The following is a 24,439-nucleotide window of genomic DNA, read 5'->3' as shown; positions in this document are numbered from 1 at the left end:
AAATCGGGTGGTGGTTTTGAAGCATGATAATTCGCGTTTTCGAGTAGTCGATGCCACTCAAGGAAAATTTTCTCAAAGTTTTGAAAAATTCGATGCGATAATACGTCTAGCTTCAGGAAACATTTATTTGCTTACATTTTAAAGTAGCTAACTTGCTCAGCAGTATGAAAGAAAATAGAATAAGTATACTTATACATAATTTTGTAGAATCTCTCTCTCTCTCACACACACACACAAACACACACAAACATACACACACACACTCTCTCTCTCTCTCTCTCTCTCTCTCTCTCTCTCTCTCTCTCTCTCTCTCTCTCTTACTCATTCACTATTTCTTTTGCTTCTTCGGTGATGGTACATTTTAAACACATTCCCGCATATTGCTGTCCTGCTTAACATAAAAAAACGCTAATACGTAAAAATACACTGGGATACGTTTATTTTTTATGTTGCTGCGAATTGGGTGCAGTAATCCCTGGAATTGACAGAAGCTGATTTCTCGAATTCACTAGACAGCAATATTTTGGTTGGTCTAAATTACGTATAATACTGAGATGACCATTCCTAATTCGTCTACTTAATGTAACTACGTCTCCTGCGCAACAGGGCAACCATCTTTTTATTGATTACTTGCAATGCATTCACAAAAAAATCGGCTAGCTATAACCACAGTCAAAAATTAGCCCCACTCTCTTTCTGTGCCTGAATCGAAACGAAAATTTTATGAACAAAGTTTCTTTTCTTAGAAATTTCAGCCTGTGTAACACTGTACCACGAGTCTGATTTCCATGGTTCATTTCAAGTCTTACTTGTTCATATTGAATTATTTTTTATATAATTAAATTCTACCTAATTCCCATCACTGCTGATTATCACACCGGACACTTTACACTCATTAACGGTTGTCCGCGAGAGTTTTTCAGGCTTTATTAATTCGTTACCCTTTTGTAAAAAATAAACTTAGCAATGAATATATTTTTAACTTGTGCCACATCAGTGGATGTTTATTCTGCGGCCAGTTTGGTGTCTACAGGCGGGTTTTATTACTTCATCCAGTTGTTATGCCTGGTACCCCAGACCTTATATTCAACACTACCTCTTCTTTTGATTAGTTCTGTTTCGCATTCAGTAGTGCAGACATGTGCAATTTTAATAGTGGAAATTAGTATGTCCCATGATTTGGAAAGCCGGCTTATCATAAAGTTTCCGATTACTTTTAGATTGTTTTTAAAACTTAAAGCCTAAAGTTAATCTCTTAAAGGAAAAATATTTTGGACGTGAAAAATGAAGTTACCATGAAAAATGTTTTTACAGCGGCTAAAAAATGACGAAACTTTAGCAAAATTTGTAAGTTAAATAAATGCATGGTAAAAAATCTATTGAAAGCTAAATTTTCATTTTCTGAAAGAATTGGAAATATAATTAATAAAGTTTAGTTATTACGAAAAGTGCTTAATTAGCCACAAAAGAGAGAGTTTAGTAACAGATCAGATTTTTTTTTTATATGGGGCTCACCAATTATCAAGGCCCGAAGGCCACTCAGGCAGAATGGTTGTTGCGTGTACAGTAATAAATGAGATAGTATTGTAGTAATCATTAGTATTGGGGGTTTTGATAGAGTGTCTTACTTAAGGGGGCCGTTTGTCAGGAGTTTGTTTATGTTGGTTGTAGTCAGGTAGGAAACCGGCAAGTGGGAGAGTTCCACTGGCGTGCAGTTCTAAGAAAGAAGCTTTGCTCATGGAATCTACGTTTGGATTTAGGCACAGATAGAGAGTGGGAAAATTATTGACAGTAGTTTCAGCCAGACGGGTGTTTCTCGTGAAAGATTGGCGAGGGGGGACGAGGGATTGGAGCTCAGACGAGCACCTGCCATGGAAATAACGATAAAACAAATACAGGCTCGCAACGTCTCTTTTATGAGAGAGAGGTTGCAGGGAAGAGAAAAGGGCATCCCCCACTAAACCACAAAGTCTATTTTGGACTCTGTCCAGGCAATATAGGCTGGTTTTAGGAGATTCTGACCTTTGGAACTCCCTTCCGGTGATACTGCTTTCCCAACTGTACTGATATGCAGAAGTTCAAGTGTAATGTGAACAAACATCTTTCTACTCATCTCCCTTCATAATGCTCCGCAAATTATGTCCCCGATAGTAGCCACCTACTTCAAAGTGGCAGTGTGCCTTGTTTGGGGTGAAGATTGAATTAAAAAAAATCTATGATTAAAAAATATCTTAATCAAATTAAATAAAGTAAAATGTTGTTCTTAATTTTTATGGATTTCAAACGTGAATACAGACATTAGAATATCATAGAACCCGTTTGTATAAAAAAGTATGGTATACTGGTTCATGTACTTTAATGGTACGCATAATTATAATTATGGGAGTTTATATTAAAAAAAAACTCTAGAATGAGTTTGTGAAATATGTAATTTATACAGACTTTCAATGCGAACAGACCTCAAAACACCGTTGTACACTCTTTGATCCTAACAAAATATACTTATGTACGTACTTTGATTAAATGTAGTTTAAGAATATAGATCATTATTACTCTATTTTCTAAATCCTATAAAGTGCTTGGAACATATTATTTTTAAAATATTCGCCCTGAATGCTGATTAAACAATATTACTGTTCTGGCATTGATCTAAGCAACTTACTTATTTAAAGTACACGTGGCATGAAATGCGTCTTGCCTCTCCATTATGCTACTAAATGGGGCTGCGATGCTTATTACAGTTTTCACACCAGCGGACAACAAAACGCAATTATAGCGGTTCTCAGTCATCTTCGAACGTATCAGATTCGAGCTGAAAAGCAAATCTCATTGTTTACTGTCGTGAGAATAAGGCGAGCTATATATTGCTAATGTAAATTTAATTATCAGAAACAAGAAAATAAGAAAAAATTAATTAAAACTAGACCAGCAAAACAATGTCGAACTTTAAGTCTATTTGAAGAAAAAAACTATATTTATATTACATTGCATCTTAAAAAAAGAACAACATTATTTATTGGTTATATGTAAGTTAAAAAGCATTTTCTCATATTGCAAAGGGGGAAAATAACATTAAAACACCAATTGTTCTTAAATCATCACAGTTAAGCCGGGTTGAAGTTTGTTTGTACCAGATAAGTGACAATTTCAAATTATCAGGAAGTCTTGAGTGAGAAGGATAACAGCAAAATATCACAATGAAAAGAAAATTCTACGTCTATTTTTGCAAACACAAAAAAACTTCAAAATATTGACTGTAATAAAAATGCTGGCTGTTTGCTGTAACCTTCTTAAGACGTGTTTACCGAAAAAAAAAGTGTTATTTTAAACTGTAAAGTAACTTTGCTATAAGAAAACTATTTAAAACTTAAACGTGTAAGATGAAAATGTTTTAGAAAAACATCAAGCTTAACACACAGAATAACGAAAGGACATAAGGGTATTTAAACACATAAAATAACTTGCGTCCGCGTAATCTGCACGATTAACACGTACAATTCTATTTAAAAATAAAACGTGACCGACAGACTTAAAAAAAGGTCGACCGACAAAACGTTCATAGAAATATACATGAACACATAAAAATACACGTAAGACTATTCTATGGAATTTACTAGAACATGGCCGTTTACAGACAATTACACTGAAACAAAGATTGCCGGTGAATACAAGCATACGAAATCACTGCTTACTATCTTTACATCCGTTTTTCACGTGTTAACCTAGCAAACACACCATAAAAATAAATCAATAATCAATATCCCAATGCAGACAGATATCCGAGGTTTTAATCCTCGGAGATTCTTCACGCAGCATGTCTTGTACAAAAATAGTATGGCGACGCCCACTCCTTTTAAGACTTCAGAGACCAAATAAAACCTGATTTTACCAAATAGTCACCATGTTTAGTACTGACCAGACCCAATACTGCTTAACTTCTGTGTACTAACAGGAAGCCGGTTGCCAACGTGATTATGCCGTATATAGACTTTATCTTTTAAAAGATGTCTTTACTAATAGAATAGTGGCTTACAGAACTTATGCAGACCAAAATCTCTATTTTTCGTGCTCAACGGAAATATAATCCATTCATCTATGCATCCATCCATACATTATACTATCTACCTAGTTTTCCTCCATCTTTATAAAAGAGTTTTATATTTGAATTCTGTCAATAAGCTGTGATCGTTTCACCTCAAAAAGGTAGAATACTGCAAAATGTTGTGGGTTAATTCGCAGATTAAGCATTTTCTTGATAACTCCTCCAGCTTATCGAATTGTCAATCGTTTACGAAAGTTTCGAACATATATATATATATATATATATATATGTATATATATATATATATATGATGATTGCGACGTCTTGTCAGACGAGTGCCACTCCCTCAGACATTTAAAATCCATGAGCCAAAATTCCTGAGGGAGTATCTATACAAAGATGATGTGACAGAGTCTTAGCTTTGTACGACAGCTAAGTCTCTCTCTCGGTTCAAAATGTTGAGATCCAGCAACAAGCAAGTACAAGATAGCCAGCAACAAATTAAACTGCAGACCAGCTTAATGCGGGTACTGGTCTCCCGCTTTATGTTTTTTTAAATCAGAGATTTGTTTCTCCTAGAAAGGTTGCCTTCACCACGGCTTACGGGAGCCCTCTCCACCTCAATACACATATACACACACACAAATATACACGGTGCTAGTTGGCCGTTGACCCAGAAAAAGAGTTCATTCGCTCTCTCTCTCTCTCTCTATATATATATATATATATATATATAGAGAGAGAGAGAGAGAGTTTTCTAAACAATGTATATATATGTATATATACACATATATATATAGATATATATATATATATATATATATATATATATATATATATATATATATATATATATATATATATATATACATATACATAAGAGGGTAGTCACTAACAATGTGTATATTTTAACATTATTTTATTATTTCGTGTCTTGGTTTTTCATTGAGAATTATGTTTAGATCATTGTAATAATGTTTTTAAATCATTGAAATCGTTTTTAACGCGTTTCAGACGTTTTGTGAAGCGTCCTCTTCAGAAATTATTTTCAAAATGTGTTGGAGATGTAAAAATAGTATTTTCGTAGTTCATTTGAAGTGTGTCAAACACGTGGAAACGTGTAAGTGTCTACTATTCATTGGAATCTTCAATTTTTATTACTCTTTTATTGGGCTGTGGTCACTCCTGTGTTGGGTTTCTTTTTCTCACTCTCTCTTTCTTCTTGTGTGTTTTTTCTTTTCCTTTAAGGTAGGATATGTGTGTGTTTTCTTTTATTAGTTTGAAAATGTGTGTACTGTTTTATAGTATTATGAAGTTGTTAGCGTTCATACGAAGGTGACTGTGATCCAAGGTCGTTACTTATGTGTATGTGTGAGGAGGGGGGGGAGAACCAGCTCTTCTGAAATAAGGTTAGGGGCCCTTTCATTCTATTTTGATATTTATTTTTTGGATTCTTAGATTTTAGTATTGTGATTTTTCGTTTCAGTTTTAGACTGTTTGAGTATTCTTTATATTATGTTTGTTTAGATAGAGGAGTGTATTTGAAAATATTTATAGGGGATTTTTTAATGTTTCTATTTATTTGTCTCCCTATGTGGGTATTGTCAGACCCAGGATCGGTTTCTAGTGTGGGGAAGATCTCGATCCCCAGAGGGGAGGGGCCAATTGGAGGGGTATAGGTATGGGAGGGGGATGATAGAAGGGATGATAGTTGTCTCAGTCATGAAAGATTTCTCCTCCACTGACTGAGGGGGGAGCGAGGTGTTGGAACAGATATTATACTGTGGATCTAGATGTTTCCTAGTGGTGTTAGTTTCGATGTTAAGTACGGTTGGTATTGTTCAGTGTATTGTATTAGAGATAGGGGTGTTATGTCTGTGTGTGGTTGTATACGCGCGCGTGTGTGTGTTTTAATGTGCCGGTTCCGATTTATGTGTGGGTATGTATATGTGTATGGATGTGCATGCGAGTGTGCCTTGCATTTCATGTTTTTGTGTGTTGATATTAGGTTCTGTTTAGTTCAGGAATGAATCTTGTGATGAAGTTTTTTTCATGTGTAAGTAAATAAAAATAATTGTCTGTTTGGAAGATTGGCATTATTTTGAAGCTGTTTCCACTGCATGTGTGTACGTGTTTTGAAACATAGAGGTGTATGTTATCAGCAATTTTGATGTTGCTCTTTTGTAAGGCCACTCTATTGCTGAAATCTTTGGTGGTGCCTATGTAGGATTTGTTGCATGCTGTGCATCTTAATGCATATACTACATTTCTGGAGGTGCAATTTAGATCCTTTTTTATTTTGAATGTTTGTGTTGGGTTTTTGAATGTGTATGTGCTTCCTTCTATTATTATGTCACATACTCCACATCGCGGTTTGTTGCATTTTGTAACCCCTTTTGTAGTGTGTGGAACGAGTTTGGAGATAGTTAGGATGTGTTTTAAGTTTTTGGGTTGGCGTTTGCTTTTTATTATTTTTGTTGTTTTTAGTATGTTGTTTAGTTTGTCGTTCTGATTGAAGAGGATAAGGTTTTTTTGTGATCTGTGTAAATAGTTCTGGGTTTTGTGTTGTGTGTAGAGACGTATGCTAAAATTTGTTCTTTGTTGTGTTCTTTTGGGATTTTTAGTTGGTCTTTTGGAATTTTTTCAGCCAGTTTAATAACTTTCTGTATTAGTGGTGGTGGATATCGTCTTTTCCGCAGTGTTATTTGTAGTTCATTCAGTCTAGTCGAACGGAGGTGTCTGTCTATTACTATGGTGCAGACTCTACGTGCTAGGGAGTAGGGTATTGATTTTAGACAGTTTTTAGGATGGTAGCTTTTGAAGTGGGGGTATTGTTGAGTGTACGTGGATTTGTGGAATATTTCTGTGATTTGGTTTTTGATTGTTACTAGGATGTCTAGGAAAGGTAGTTCTGTGGAGATTTGTTCTAGTGTGAAGTTTATTTTTGGGTGTAGATTTTGTAGCAAATTGTGGAGTTCTCTGATATCCCCCATGTTGTTTTACAGAGGATAAACCAGTCGTCTATGTATCTTTTCCAAGATTTTATGAAGAGTGTTTTTATATTGTTCCCGTACTTTTGCTCTATCCTTTCATAAAGGGTCTCTTCTAGGAAGGCGAGTGCAAGGGTTGCATATGTCGGTGCCATTTTAGTACCCATTGTTGTGCCTAGTATTTGGATGTCATTATTGAATTGGAAGGAGTTGTTATTGAGGATTATGTCAATGCTATTAATCACTATAAATTCCAATGAATAGTAGACACTTACACGTTTCCACTTCTTGGTAACACTTCAAATGAACTACGGAAATGCTATTTTACATCTCCAACACATTTTGAAAATAATTTCTGAAGAGGACGCTTCACAGAATGTCTGAAACGCGTTAAAAACGATTTCAATGATTTAAAAACATTATTACAATGATCTAAACATAATTCTCAATGTAAAACCAAGACACGGAATAATAAAATAATGTTAAAATATACACATTGTTGGTGACTACCTCTTATTTTAATATATATCTTTCTTTCGTTGGAATTTCTTAACCCATTTTATATAAATACATCTAACTACATCGACAGAATGCCACCAACACGTAAAAAACCTGTAGAGGATACACCAGAATCCCAAACAACACCCAACATGGAAAACAAACATCTCGAGGATTAAATTCTAAAACTGAATGAAAAGATGGACAGACTAATCCTCATGATATCCCACCAACAAGATAAGGTACTAACCAACATCGACAAAATTATAGAACTCCTAAAAAACAACAAGAACATTTAGAACATCTAAAGGAACCACATATCCGTAATGTCGCGCTGAAAACAAAAGAAAAAAAACTCCAAACATGTAAAACTCTTATTAAAAAGAGAAAAATGGCCTACTACTCTGCAGTCAAATGCAACAACACCGCCCTGACCTACAGAGCATTTTTAACCATCGAGGAGCAGTTTATCCCAAACAAATTCCGAGAAAAGGTCACACCACAAGACACAGAGGAGCAGAAGAAAATAAAAAAGCCCTAAACATGTCAAAACTACAAGCTGAAATCGACATACAGAAGGATCTCGCAGAGGAATACACCAAAATCGACGATAAAATACTTACCGACATTAGAAAACTATTCCCCAAGGAGACCCACTAATTCCTTATTGGACTTTGGGAGTCTGAATGCAGAAAGGAGGAGGAAAAATCCAAAAGAATTATCGAAAGGAAGATAATCTGGCTGAAAAATCTACCAGAAAAAGAAAAAACGAACAAGTACCGAACATGACCAGTCAAACCTACCAAAAACCGAATCATACCCGATTTCAACAGCTGGAGAGATTTCGAAACAAAGGTAAGAAACGAGACACACATCACTCTCAAACATACCCACACAGCAGACTCAAACAAACACAACGAAACGACCGGAACATATTCATACCATACACCCATCCCCACCTACAAGCTCAACCAAAACTCCCATCTATAATACCACACATCCACACAAGAACACAAGCACTATACAAACACAAATACTACTACCAAAATGCTCCATAAAACAACATATCAACAACCGACAACCCACTACCACATGATAATAGTAAAAGATACAACTCCCATAACAATACGAAAATAGTTATAACCAACCACGTCACCCAACTCAGTCAAGAACTCACTATATATATTTAGTGGAAATGGTAATTAATAAAAACTGAAGAAAGTGCTTAATACTGTTGTAGAGCAAATATGCGTTTTATTATTACCTAATCTTTCTGTTAAGTTACATTATTGTTTCAGCTAATCAGCCGTTTTTTTGCCGTCTGTAGCTTCCTCAGATTTTACAGAAATGTTCGCTATTTTGCGATGAAAGAGTGAACGAGTGAATGGGGTCAGGGGGTGCGAGGAGGACAGAAGAAATAGAGGAAGGGAACAAGGGGGTGGGAGGGGGTGCTTGGCATGTCGGTAATGTTTTAGTTTTGGGGTTTGAGGAAGTTGTGGGGGAGGGTCTGGGAAATTCATTTCTGGTGTGGCTGAGGGCATTGGGATACATGGCGGGGAAGGGGAATATGTGGGGTCCGGAGGAGGGGGGTTTACTTTAAAATTCGAGTCTTGATGTTAAAGTTTTTATGCGTCTCGTTGATGAGATGATTTCTTGGTAAGTATGTCTTGACCTATTGGGTGTTCGCTTATGTTTGGAGGCGGGGGTGGGGGCTATGATTCGCTTTATTTATTTTTAGTTTTTATTTTGTTGTTAATTGTTTGGAGAGGGTTAGCTAGCGGTCGGGGGCAAGGGTACACACATGGGCACGTACATGCATATACACTTAAAAGAAACGGTCACATGTACACATACATCCCCGCCCTGGCGTGCAAATATATGCACATATGTGCGCCTGCATTCATAGACACCTACGTTGCTCTCGCGAACGTCAAATTTTCTTAAAGGTGTTAAAATTGGGTACGCGTGCGTGGGCATGGATGCGCTCATACATAAGCTACAGACGGCCAAAATAAATGGCCGAGTAGCTGAAACAATAATGTAACTTAACAGAAAGATTCGGTAATAAAAAATAAAACGTATATATATATATATATATATATATATATATATATATATTTTGTGTACAGAAAGTTGTTAGTTGAGACAGGTCATTGGTACCGTCGGTTTCAAGCCCGATAATAAGGCCCGTTTAAGGTATCCTTATCAAGCTCTCTTCAGCCAATATTCGACGAATATTGGCTGAAGAGAGCTTGATAAGGATACCTTAAACGGGCCTTATTATCGGGCTTGAAACCGACGGTACCAATGACCTGTCTCAACTAACAACTTTCTGTACACAAAATATAAGTACGCTTTTAAAATTTGGATTTTCCTTTTAATTGAGCACTCTGCTGGAATTCTTTTTCCAAAAAAAACTAATCATATATATATATATATATATATATATATATATATATATATACAGGGTGGCCGAAAAGTCCCGAAAATGTTATTATATGTTTTCATTAAAAAATACTGTGTTTTATCAAAAATACATGTATAGTGTCCTGGAACTTTTCGGCCACCCTGTATATATATATGATTATAATGACTATCGCTGTAGTCTCATACATGGAAATACATTGACATTCTTTTGTCCAACTACAACACAATTCTATTAGCGTGTTATATGCATGTATTATTGGCTAAATCTCAGCAGAGATGTTCCTTCTACAATTCCATTTTGGCAACTGTAGCAGGAACATTATGCTCATATGCAGTTATTAATATTTGCATTAATAAAAATGCTATATATATATATATATATATATATATATATATATATATATATATATCCGTGGTGAACCAAGTTAAGCTTATGTTTCACCCATGTAGATGATAGTGTTGGATTCAGTTGTTACCAGATGCCCAACCCAACATGATTGATATATAGTATCCATTTTATTCTAGAAAATGGTCGGGCTATTTGAAAACGTATAATCCCGCGCCTTCAAACCAAATTATTTGTATGGCTACTAAAACAAATTAGCAGATTTTTCTGGAAGCTTACGAAGTAAAAATATCACGTTATTATAAAAATTGTACGAATTCACTTTTTTTCCACCTTGTATTCAAGGTTCTGCAAAAAAGACATAATTATTTTAAAACGTTTATAATTTAAACGATTAGATAGGACGAAAAACACATATATGAAGTAAAGTTATTATAGGGAAAATTTATTTGAAAATGCATAGTTTGAAATCACAATTAAAACCCCTGCACGAATGTCTTGTCAACCTAATAGAATTCAGAGCCCAAATAATTTTTGAAATATGGCTAACCTACAATACACAGGGTCCCGAAGGAAATGTTTAGCCATGATTTACTTGTTGCTTTATAAGACCATCCTGGATGACTGTAGGAAATGGCGAAGGAACCTAAGAATGGATCGATATATGATAATGTGCCCCAAACATGACTACTGTGATGACTGGATTTATATTAGATTCATCTGGAAATCGGGAAGACTATGTATGTACCTTTAGAGATACGGCAGACAAAATGGATCAAAATAACATTAACAAACTCTGATGTCAAGGTCAGAAGAGGAGCTTGCCAAGAATCCGAAAATCCAGAGCCATTTCATAGAGTGTTATGTATGAGTATATATGGGCATGGAGAGCTCGCTTGTAGTGTGTGCATTTCAGGATTTGCCTTGTTGTGACAGGATCATTCACACCTGCTTCAACACAGCCATCTTCTATGCATGAGTTGTCTATGAATGCACCAAGCACTCTGAGGGCTGCCATGATGTCATGCAGCTCGCCCAGTCTGGGAACAACCATTTATATTAAGTCAAGTCTGGCATCTAAGAGCTGCACCACCTTCTTATATAGATCCATGTCAAAAGTAATGACCGTGGGGTGATTTTTCTTAACTACAAACTTCCTCAGCTGATTTATTGCATGATCGCAGTCAGCAGATTTGACCACCCGTGTGCCAATCTGGGAGTAGTGACAAGGCTCCAACCTGTGTCAAGGGAAGGCTTTAAGACAACAGTGAGTTGTGTCATGCCCAGCCTGAAATCTTGTTGGAAGTTTCTCGGGGTTTCATTCTGGATAAAGCAGACGCAACAACCCATCCAAGATGTGTAAGCTGATAGGATCCTGAGATCACCTGGCTAATGCCAAATTGTTCTGACCTCTTGTTAGGCTATGATTTTGGCTTGTCACAGTGAAGTATGTCTACATAGTCGAGTGTGACTGATAGATTCTTCGCATCATCTATGGCCAGATGTTCTGCAACAGGTTCTTTAGAAAGATCAACTTTCTGGTACACTGGCGTGATGGTTCCATAGGTAGTTCCTTTTCTCTCAGGAGTATCCTCTGAAAAAATCTGTGTTATCTACTGCGAAAAACACACAGGTCCACTTCTTCAGGAATGGTGGTACATAGAGTCTTTGGTGTGGTCTGGTGTTTTCTACAACAGCATTTGCCAGAGCAGTTTCTATGAGAAGGATACGGCCATGTGAAACAGCGTATCCATGCCCATTGAGAAGATCAATCAGCTTATTATTGCATGTGCCATGGTGGACAGCTAACGCCAGTCTCAGAACCTGAGGGTTCTCTTGTGCATGGAGTGACTTGAATGATGCTGATTCACTGCTTGGCTTGTACTTTACCTGTTTACTAGATTTGAACCAATACATGGGACGTGTGTGTCTTTGTAATAATTTTTGCAATAAATATCAACCACAGTTTGGTTATTTTGGATCAATATATAGAGGCTTAAAGTAGCAATACAAAAACGACAATTTCTTAAAGTATCAGAGAGAAATTAACAATTGGAATTAGTGATATAAGAGCAAGATTTTTTAAGAACGGCTGCAATATCAATTTATAGATGATATATATTTTTATTACAAATATATTGCAATAAAACAACCAAATCAGGTCAATTTGTACCCAGTTATGCATCTAAGGATTAATGTTAAAAAATTTTCTGTTTTATAACTACCAGCTTTGGACTCCATGACAGGAAAAATGTAGGTTTAACAGTTTAAACCAGTGTGCCTGCTTATTTAGAGGTCGAGATATTGCAAAACGTATATTTTACGCCCGCTATTTTGGAAATTCTAATATGCCTACCATATAGACATCAGGCTAAATGCAAATATTGATTTCCTGATTCCTGAGACAATAACCTTCCCAAAAATGTATATTTTTGCAAATCTTGAAAATCTTCCGACAAAATTAAAATCGAGACATAAGGAAACTTACTAAACAGTCTACAATTAAAACCAGTAAATGCCATTAACCAAATAGTTATGCGTTTGATGACATATATATGCGCCAACAAAAGAATATTAACAGGTTATGTACTAAAGCCAGGAAAATACAGATTTACGAACAGAACAGATATTCTAACTAAATGAGTGAGAGATATAAGTATTTCAGAAATTGACTATAAACATTATTACATTTTGTGAGCACCGAGCAATATAAGAACAAAACTTCATGATGCGACATGAGTTACAAAAATCGTGCCTTAGTAAAAAACATTCATCACTAAATAGGACAAGCATTTTGGATCAGATTTTCTTACCCATGAAACAAGAACACACAAAGAACCTACTAAGGCATGTTGCCAAAATTACACCGAGATATTCAATTTGAAAGCCATGAAGAATAGGTAAAACAACAGTATGATGAATATTTTCTGGGGAACTGGCAGATGAATATGTACATAACGAAAAATTAGTAGACTGGTTAAAAGAGAAAATATAGTTTCTTCATTATGATCATGAGAGAATGGTAATGGCCGACCAAATGACCAATACTTTTCAGAAAATATGTTTCAACAAAAGAACAAGTGTACATTCTACTACACAGAAGTATAGAGTGTGACCTGGCATCCAGTTTAAAGATCTGCTGATGGGACGGCTACTACACAATGAAACACTATGGGATCTGTGAACATCTCTATTGATCCATCTGTAAAAATGAATATATAGTAGCAAATCCTAAGAATATATACGAGAAATAAAAGTTTGAAGTAAATCATATGCCATAACTCAAGTATGAATATGCGGTTCTTAAAATAATGTACCCAGAAAACAGAGCTATTAAACCTGACATAATCATATGAGAAAAAAGGAAGATAAGAAGTCACCTCATTAGTTAATGTATCAATTAAACACCGCTATAAAAGAGACGTTAAGAAATACCAAGGTTTAACGTATAACATGAGAAAACTTTTTAGTTTTAGAAATATCTCTATCATTCCAATAATTATAAGAACTACCTGACGATTATACCTAATTAAACATGGGCACGTAAAATACAAACAATTGCACTTAAAGAAACAGTTAGAATCTAAAACAGGTTAGAAGTTCTGAGATAGTGAGTAAGCGAATGCATGAAATCCAGTTGGATGCTCCATTCTCAGCAAAATCAGAATGAAAAAACTGAAGAAAAAGAACAACGTTTATATACACATTTTAGTCAAGTAATGAAACCATACAGATGGGTTCTTAAAATATAAATCCTGATATATATATATATATATATATATATATATATATATAGTAAGTAAGTTATAAAATGTTATATGGCGATTAAGCTACACTGAATATTCCGAGTTTCATCCACTCTAGGATTCCTCAGGCTTATGCGTCAATTCTGTGGTTGTTTGTCGTTTTTATATGTGCATCTTCTATTGAAATTTTAGTTAGCCAATCAGATTTCTAGTATCCACCGCGGCCTTCCTATTAGCCAATTAGAATGCATTTATCGGACAAAGGCCTATTTTACCTCTGGTTGACCTGCTCCTTTGTGTGTGCTCTATTTAGTCTGGATATTTAGCTTCTTGATCTGTTTTAAATCTAGCTTAGTATTTTTTAATGTTAGTTTATATATAAATTTATATATATATACATGTGTGTACACTCATATATGCATATATATATATACATATATATACATATATGTGTGATCGTTTATGTATAGTCATGTTTATTTAATTTATCTATTTGTTTATTTTCTATTGTTTTTGTTAGTTTTAAAGCTATTTTGTATCGCTATCCTAGAGTAAATTTTATCTTGTGAACACAGTTGTTTGCTATTTCTCTTCTACAGTTTAATAGATGTTGGGGTTCTTTAACGTACAGGATAGCAAATTTTTCAGGAAGGCATAATCTACATGGGTCGGCTAGGTCCCTACACGTGGTAGCTTGTCTTATTATTTTCCATTTGACTGCCGGCGAATGTCCCCTTTCCTTCAGTTTCCAGTATTTATTCGCTAGTGTTGTTTTCATACGGTGCTTTTTATTGTTGAATGTACTTTTGTGGTCATAGTATCGAGTTTTGAAATCTAAGGAAGTCATACCTACGTAATATTTCTTGTCATTCGGATTTTCTTTCGCAAATATTGTGGCCTGGTAAACTACGCTTTTGGTTTGACATTTATTTTGAAGTGGGCAAAGTGTGCGGTGTCTACAGTTGCATTTATCTTGTTCGTTATTAGTATTTTTATTTATGGTATTTATATTTGTTCTTGTCTGGGGTTGGTGTATAATCATTGCATTAATACTGTATCTACGAAATGATGCCTACACGACTTTTAAACCATATAATTTCTAAGCAATGTATAACGCGCAGATGTATCAGCCGTTTGTACTAAAGCGTGCTTTATATCAGGTCATTACTGCGCATGCGTTGCAATAGTTTCTTCTGCATTCTGCATGCCCATGAGAGAAGCATGGAATTAGAAGCATTGCAGCAGATTGCAGCAGATGTACATCCGTCTGAACATCCTGATTACTTTGCTAAAAATTCCCATTTCCACATCTTTTATACCTGTAAGCAGTAGATCATATATGCCAACTTATCAGCCTAACTAAAACAGTTTGATTAAATTTTTCTGTGCGTGTTCGAATAAAACAAAATAGCACTGGTATATTTTTTACATAAAACAATGTCTGAACACAATGAGTTACAACTTGTTACTAATGTTACTGTAAAACAAATAATATTTAAATATGTCTTAATGACTACATATTTCGGAAAATTGTTTGTAAATATTGTCGAATAGTTCAGGAACATTTGTAATATGAAGATGGAAGGGACATGATTCAACGATATGTTACTTTCCAAATTAACCATTTAAAACATGTTAACAGATAATAAAATATATCGAAAAATGTTTTGTTAGAAATTAAGTTCATGATGTGATTAAAATTAATTTATTTATTTTAAATCAAATTTGATAACAGGCACACACACATACACACACATACACACACACACACACATATATATATATATATATATATATATATATATATATATATATATATATATATATATATACAAATTAATTAGCAATTTTAAATGGTGTTTCGTATTTGCCTGACAGTACAGAAATTAAGATGTTAAACATTGGTATTTTTCTATAAAATATTTTTTAACAAATGAACAATTTTTGACTTTAACAGTCCCTATCATTGATCATATTTTCCCTGTGTTTTTATTTTAATCAACCTGATCATCGAACACATAAAAAACAACATAAAATAATGAACAAAGGATTTGTTGACTATTTAAAACGATAAATATACAGTTTATTTTAGAATAAACAAATAGATCGTTATTTTGCTTCCTGAGTCTGATTCTGTAATTTAGCAGGTTTTTATAATTATTTTTTATTTATTATTGGATGGTACAAAACTTATAGATTGCTTTGAAGAAAATAGGGCAAAACCCGAGAGGCACCTTCATTCAACAAACTCATCAGGAAATAATCGTTGATCTACAGAAATCTACAGGGGATAATCAAAATATATCCCCAAATAAGTTTAATGACCTAAAGATTTGGGATTGTGGCGATATATTTATATCAACTACATTATAAAAGCCATGTATATATATATATATATATATATATATATATATATATATATATATATATATATATATATATATAGTCTTGAAAGTTTTAAATTTTAAAACTCTATATAAAAAAAACTTATCTAATTTTTATATTTTTTATTATTCGTTTAATCCGTAATTCATTTAATCGCCTGCAATCGCCGCATCAACTTATTTTCTCGAATTCACAAGATATCACAATGGCCATAATGTTATTTCAGTAATCATCAGCTGTTTACCATGAAAGACTGTTTCGGGGATTTAAAAACAAAACAGTATATTAAATCATATCCCCACAGCTATGTTGATCCAACAACCCCACACTTAATCACAGAAAAAAAAGTTGTTACAAAAATTTGGATCCAGATTATTTTGGCTAACCTATTCATATTATCAAAAAATGTCTCTCTTACGTGTAAGATTCTTAATTGTTTTGTATTTATATAATTCGAATAAATCAATTATACTATTTATCACCCCCTACTATTATTGCTTCTTTATTTATATATTTACATTTTTATTTACTTATGGAAAACATATAAATTTATATATATATATATATATATATGTCTGTGTGTGTGTTTATGTCTATACAGACTTTTTGTACACTTTATACATTACAAATATAGTTCTGTATTACCATTATTGATATATTCTGATTAGTTTTATACGATTTAAAATCATCATGATAACGAACAAATGCTTTATCTAAATGTTTAAATGTTTTAGTTTTATCGCCCCATTGCTTAATCATCCTTATTACTAAGGTAGAAACTGGAGGTACACAATCTATTAATTTTAAGGTAATGCAAGCTAGTCTCAGAAACTCTCACATAATGCTTTCGTAAAACATCTATATAGGACAGGTAATATTTTTGTGCGATCGTTTAAAAGGGGAAATAGTTTCTTTTATCAAATATTTTATAAACAAAAATTCCATCCTCAATTTTTTTATCGAAATCCAGAAATGTAGCTTGTGTTGCTCCACGTTCACAATTTAATCCCAACTTTTTTGGATATACATGCTGTTTATTTTTTTAAATTCCTCTTTATCGTTTATACATATAAGGTCGTCAATAAATCGCCTACGACCATGATAATTACATGTTCTGGATATATCATTTTTTATTAATGATGATGTCTACATATACTCCAGTCTATGTAACTAAAGAATTACCTAAATGGTGCAGGATCTAAACCCATTAGAATGCTAATAGTTTGAAGTAATAGTTTGTTTCCTATTTGAATATATATATATATATATATATATATATATATATATATATATATATATATATATATATATATATGGCAATTTTAGGCCAGTCGTAGATATTTATGCAGACGATACGGCACTCTATGGCGACGCTTTAAAGGCCAACAATGACCAAAATCTTTCTGATTCCCGCTCTTCTGATCTTGAGGCTGTGGTGCAATGAGGAAAAGGCGGGTTTATTTTAATGCATCGAAAACCAAGCTTGTCACCTTTAATCATAATCGCTCTGATCTCCACCACACCCAAATTGAAATGAAAGACTCTCATCTCAGGGAAGCCCCATGTCTAGACAAGCTTCTGGGATTGACCTTTAATCCTGATCTGAAATAGAGCACTTATATCAAAGCTGTTACCGAGATCGCTAGTAAAATAATTGGATCACTCTACCTCTCACCTAAGTATCTCACGTGTGATGCAATCCTCTATCTGTATAAGAACCCGGCGCTCCTTAAAATTGAGAATGACCTGCTCGGCACGCCATATCCTGCATTAATTTCAAAGCCGGCGTCGAAATTCAGTAGGTGATGCCTAATTCTCTTCCCTGCAACGTCTTTCCTACGGAAGAGACGTCGCGGGCTTGTCTCTGCTCTATCGCTATTCTCAGGCCAAGTGCTCTACTGACCTCCAATCTGTGGTTCCCTGTTGCAATACTTTCACGAAAAACCGCGACTAGTTACAACCACTATATAGGATTTTCCCCACTCACTAATTGTGCCTAAATCTAAACGCAGATTCCCTGTACAAAGCTTCTTTCCCAGAACCGCTCACCTTTAGAACACTGGCATCTTGCCCTTGGAATACAGCATGGTAGTTGTCAAATCTTATGCAAGAAAATATTTATTTAACCACACCATAATTTTACATTTATTAACCCTTCTCCTCAAGTGGTCTTCGGGCTTTGATAAGTGGTGACTCCCATGTAACTATATATATATATATATATATATATATATATATATATATATAGATACATATATATATATATATGTAAACATGAAAAGTAATATGGTTAAACTGAAACATGGAAAAGAAAAGAATAAAATATTCTCGTAAAAAGTATAATAAATTTATAACTTAAAATAGTACAATATTAAGAATTTATTATGTAAAGTTGAATTGAATTTTAAAATTCTTAATGCTGCAATATTTTAAGATATGAATTTATTATATTTTTACTAGAATATATTTTTTTCCATGTTTAAGCTTTACCATATTACTTTTCATGCTCGGGTTTTCCTATTATAATCCATGATTTCGTCAGTTTTCCAGTAAATTAGCGTGTTCTTTGTTTAATATAAGACTTACTTTTTACCCCCATAAACATAAAATGTACGGTACTCGTCTGCTTTTATTCTCTTTGTTTCATTTGATACTTTTCGTTTGGCGAGAGCGGTGAGTTAGTAACAACACTAGGTACTGGAGCGGCGAGGTTGCTATGAAAACGTCATTCGCCCCCTTACGAATTTTTACGATATTGAACACCAGAAAATTCATCATACTGAACGAAAATTTAAAATTATTTTTTCACAATGCAGTTGAGAAGATGATCTATAAACTTTAGTATTTGTTTGAAATTTGGTCGAAATTCAATTACCTTAATGAAAAAAATGTAGTGTAAAATTACTATTCTGTTGTTAACGCGTTAAAAGGACAAAGAGAAATTTATTTTCTCTTTCGTTTGGAAAATTATATTTTCTCAGGTATTATGAGAATGTCAAAACTTTCTATTTCAACAATTATGCAATGTATGTTTTATGTAATAATTAAACTAAATGTACGTTGTTTTATTGCTGGTCACGAAAAAAAAACTGTTTTGTAAATATAATGATTTGTAGGATGTCGGAAAAAACATAACATATAACGATAGGTGGGTTATGTTTGATTTACCAAGTTTGAACCAGGTCATTCCACAGGAAAATCACCATCACATCCGCATTTGATCTTGTGTCTAACCTTCTGGCAAGTACGAGTAACTTAAATATGAGATAACACTGTTTATTTTAATTCTCGAAACTAACAGCAGGAACTGTTTTTATTCATAGTAGGTAAGAAATACATAATCTGAACTGAAATACGTAACTGAATTAATCATTTAAATTGTTAAATCATTTTAATATGCATTTAAATCTTATTTGAATGTTATTTATTGTGAATCCTTTCTTGATGGTATTTTAAAAAAATCTAAACACGTATTTACATGTAATTATTGCCATGTATTCATATATCACAGATGAAACTGGCCGTCTAAGTTTAATTTACAATACTGGAATGGACGAATAGCATTGCTTATGAATAGATATATATTTGATGCTGGCTATGTGTTTTTACTATGTTTTAACTATTGAGCTAATAAGGATATTAAAATTAAGTTTGACCTGTTGGGGAACGATTACTTATAGTTTGTACTTCTTAAAAATTCGACGTATCATCCTGTGAGTTATCTGTAATTGTTTCGCTGATTTTTCCAATTGTTTGAATGATATATATTAAACTAATTTGGTAATTTAGTAGTTGCTGTGGTTCGTTAGAATTCCTCCATTGTCTTCGACAGACTAAATAATCACAACAAATAATATATAACACATATTCGATGCTAATTTGTGGGGAAGTACGTCTTTCTTATTGTCGAATTACATACTTCAGTGTAATAGACTTCGGTGGATATATTAATTTATTATCTGCACATAAAGTACAGAACTATTTGTGCTTATATAACAATAATCCAGACCAATGATATTTGTCTCTCGTATGCTAATCTTGCATTAACGTTATGTTTATATTAATTAAAAATGGTCCAGTGGATGAATACGTCTTTATATATACTTAACATTTTAGTTATATATGTATTTATAAGTTTAATATCTGTAACTTAATAAGTATAACTCAACAGGTTTTAACATTTGATCGGGATTGTACTGTCTTCTGTGCGTTGCCAATGATTATGTTGTGGACATATATAACACATTACTTGTATAAAAAGTGTTATCCTTAAGTAAGTAAAATAGAAAATTTTATATTCAAAAGATGCCTCCGTGTGTACATAGGAATAACTATTTTTTTTACAAGCCTGGGTGTGAAATATCGATGAAATGCTATTACAAATTTTAGTGTCAACCACTAAAAAATAAGTTATTATATATAAACGTAACAGCTCGAAGTAAATACTCGTCGTCATTGAAACATGACACTCTAAAGTAAACGCTATTTTGAAATTAAAAAAATACTTAAACGTGCTATTTGTCAAATGCAAAGCGTAACACAGAGGAAAGTCATTCTATTTCAAACTTCAGAGATTTCAAATCAATCTATAATCCTATCAATTCGTTTTTATTTGGTGTGTATTGATATTCATATAAAAGATCCCTCTTTCTATTAGTATTCATTTGCTTTCCCACCAAAGAAAAATCGACACGAGGTCGTTTTTAAAGTGGGTTAAACCAGCTCCCCGAAAAAAGGGAAAAGGGGCACTCTGGTAGGGTCCAAAAATAATAATTGTCCTAGTATAGAGGGTTTTCCTTCCATTTACTGGGACATATTACCTTAAGTGCAGCATCTGCAGATCAGATACTACACTTTGATCCCGGCCCGAAGGCCAAGAACAAAAGCAGAGAGGCAAGCATCTTTTCTATCTATTTAATTGTATTTATTTGCTTCCCCACGAAAGCCAAATTAGACACAAGGTCGTTATTAATGTAGGGTTACACCAGCTCTCCTAAAAGTAGGATAAAAAGGGGGCACTCTCGTTGTGACCAAAAAATAATAATTGTTCTAGTATAGAGGGTTTTCCTTCCATTAACTGGGACAAATTACCTTAAGTGCAGCATCTGCAGAACAGATGCTACAGTTTGAACCCAGCCCGAGGCCAAGAACAATATTTTTTTTTGTATTTATTTACTTGCCCACGAAAGCAAATAAGACATAAGGTCGTTTTAAGGTGGGGTTAAACCAGCTCCCATAAAACAAAGGTAAAAAGGGGGAACTTTGGCATTATCCCCAAAAATAGTAATTGTCCCAGTATGAAGGGGTTCTACTACATTGACCAAGGACCAATTAACTTATGAGCAGCATCTGCAGAACAGAGTATTTATTTGCTCCCCCACCGAGCAAATTAGGCACCGGACCGATTTTTAATGTGAAGAGTGAATGGGAAATGGGGACCAACTCCCCGGGAAGTAGGGGAGCTGAATAGGTACAATTGTTATGAAGGGTTGCCCCTACATTGATCAAGGTCTTATATATGGGGTTGGTATTTATTTGCTTCCCCACCGAGCAAATAAGGCACAAGGCCGATTTTTAATGTGAGGAGTGAAGGGAAAATGGGGACCAGCTCCCTTACTACGTGGGGAGCTGGATAGTGACAATTTGTATGAAGGGTTTCCCCTACATTGACAAAGGTCTTATATGTCTTAAGATGTTCATGTTGTAAGAGATAGCATATTGGAGACATGAACAGGTGTATATAAAGAGGGAGACATTTCTGTATGAACGGGAATGTTTCTATGAATATTGATACATATATTTCTTACCTATTTTTGAGATGATGATTTTCACAAAGTTCTTATAATATAAATGCACAATACCTTTTTTGTTGAATAACAACACGGAAACGCAGATACACAAAGATGATGACGTCCTTTATTTCATGACCGGTCCATGATTTCACTTGAGGAATTCAAAGTTTCTTTACATGGTTATTTCTAAAACCCTCTCACTTCTAGAGGGTGTCTTGATTCTAACGGAGAATCGGTCTGAATCCCCCTGCTTCTCTCCGACTCTTCTCCCAGACTCCCAGACTGCATCTAAAAACTCTACCTATATTGAGAACTAGTCACGTCATCGCATAATTAAACATGTGCTAATAAATCACCTTGTATGACATGCGTCACGTTGCCAAACTTGACATGACCCCGAGTTCAATAATCTATTTTTCAAATAACATTTTTATAAAATATGTTTACGATTTAAATTGACGATTAAATTCCTGAACAGAAACAAATTTCATTATTACATTCCTTTCCATATACAGATATGTAAGCTAAACAATTGCAATTTCTTATTTCAATAACATTCTGTATTTATTTTAACTCATGATTAGAATTTTCAATTCCAAATCGAGCTTCGCAAGTTCGAATCCTTGGGACGACTAGGGACGATATTTTGAAAGCAAATTAGATAAGGATGGGCGATATAGGGCATGGACGGTGTCTTCCAAGATAAATGTTCGTATAGGGGCAACAGGCCGGGAACAAAACAAAGGGTGGACTGGGCATCTTTGGAAGCTCTCGTAGTGCGGCTAAAAAGTAAAATCGAGGACAATATCAACTATAAAAATTGCCCTAGTCTAGCACCTAAGAAAGTATTTTCCACTCGAAGTGGTTGCAACCTAACTAACCCTACTCTAAACACTTTGCTCGGGGCTGGGTTCCATAGAACCTTAGCACCGCTTGACCAATACTAGTAGGGTGGGAAAACAAACCTAAACCTAGCGCCTCGTCGGATGCACAAACTCGTGTTGTGCACCCATCTCCTATCAAATTCTATGCGATGTAATCTTTTCCAATCGCATCTGATCTTAACTTTAAGCTGATGCTTAAAGTAAGCGATCAAATCCCGATCCGAAACAGACTCAACCCCATAGACAATGTTAAGACGTGCAACCCACGTCACTAACCTAGCTCCAGCTAGGATCGCGAGATACACCAACCGTTTCTCCCCAGTATACGGCGGCTCCATGTTGTCGACGACGTACGCCAAATCAAGTGGCACCAACCGCTCGGGGTCGATGCGAGCCGTTATCTCTCCGACGTAATCCCAGAGCCACGGAACTCCGCTGCATAGATAAAAGGCGTGATCCCTTGTTTCATCCTACTCATCCTCGCAGCGTGGGCAAAAGGGCACGTATTGATTCCTCTTGCGGTCCCTGGCAAGCACGACGAAAAGTGGCAGCGCATTCTGGACAAGCCTCCATGTCAAAGAGAATTCTGAATTATTTAAAAAGCTTCTGGCTGGCGCCCAATTCAACTGAGAGAGGATCTCCTTCCTCGACATGTGCAGCCGCTCTCTAGTCCGTGCAAGGTCACTGGACCCCGGAAATGCCGTAAGGGCGGCTCGGCATTTGGAGAGGAACTGCCATTCCCCCACCGGTCTTCTGCGTGCTTAAGCGGCAGGGGAGGATACGAGCTGTGGAAAAGCTTGCTCTACAAATAGTACCCAGTGCAATTCTTCAAACAGTCTCCGACTCGGGTCTAGTGCGGGGGGCACCACCGACCGTATCTAGTGGTCTTTGGAATAGGCCTGGACTGGTGGCCGTGTCAGAACCGGGGTTGGCAAAGGAGCGGAGTGGTTTTGGTGGGACTTTCTCAGGGCCTGATCCCGCCCGCTTTCTGCACTGGACCTCGGACTAGCTACCTTCCCCCTCTGCGTCTTCTCCCCAGCTCAAACCCGCCGATTTGGCCTGGCTAAGGTTCTATTGGATTTTACTCCAACCATCTTAGAAGCAGACCGGCCAGCTGTTTAAGTCGAGCCTGGGAAGAGAGACAAACTCAAAGAAATAGAAAAGCAAACAGTTAGTGGCCTCAACAGGAGATGAAAATAAACAATAAAACCAAAGCTTTAAACCACACCCAATGGGTCTGTGGATGTCGGGGACAGCCAAATTTCTAAACAGAAAAGACAGGAGCCAATTTTTCGATATTTGTCGTATGAAAGATCGAACTTGAAAACG

This window comes from Euprymna scolopes, chromosome 6, assembly GCF_053919585.1.
Source record: "Euprymna scolopes isolate OS-2025 chromosome 6, ASM5391958v1, whole genome shotgun sequence".
Classification (NCBI taxonomy): domain Eukaryota; kingdom Metazoa; phylum Mollusca; class Cephalopoda; order Sepiida; family Sepiolidae; genus Euprymna; species Euprymna scolopes.
This window is presented reverse-complemented; position numbering follows the sequence as displayed.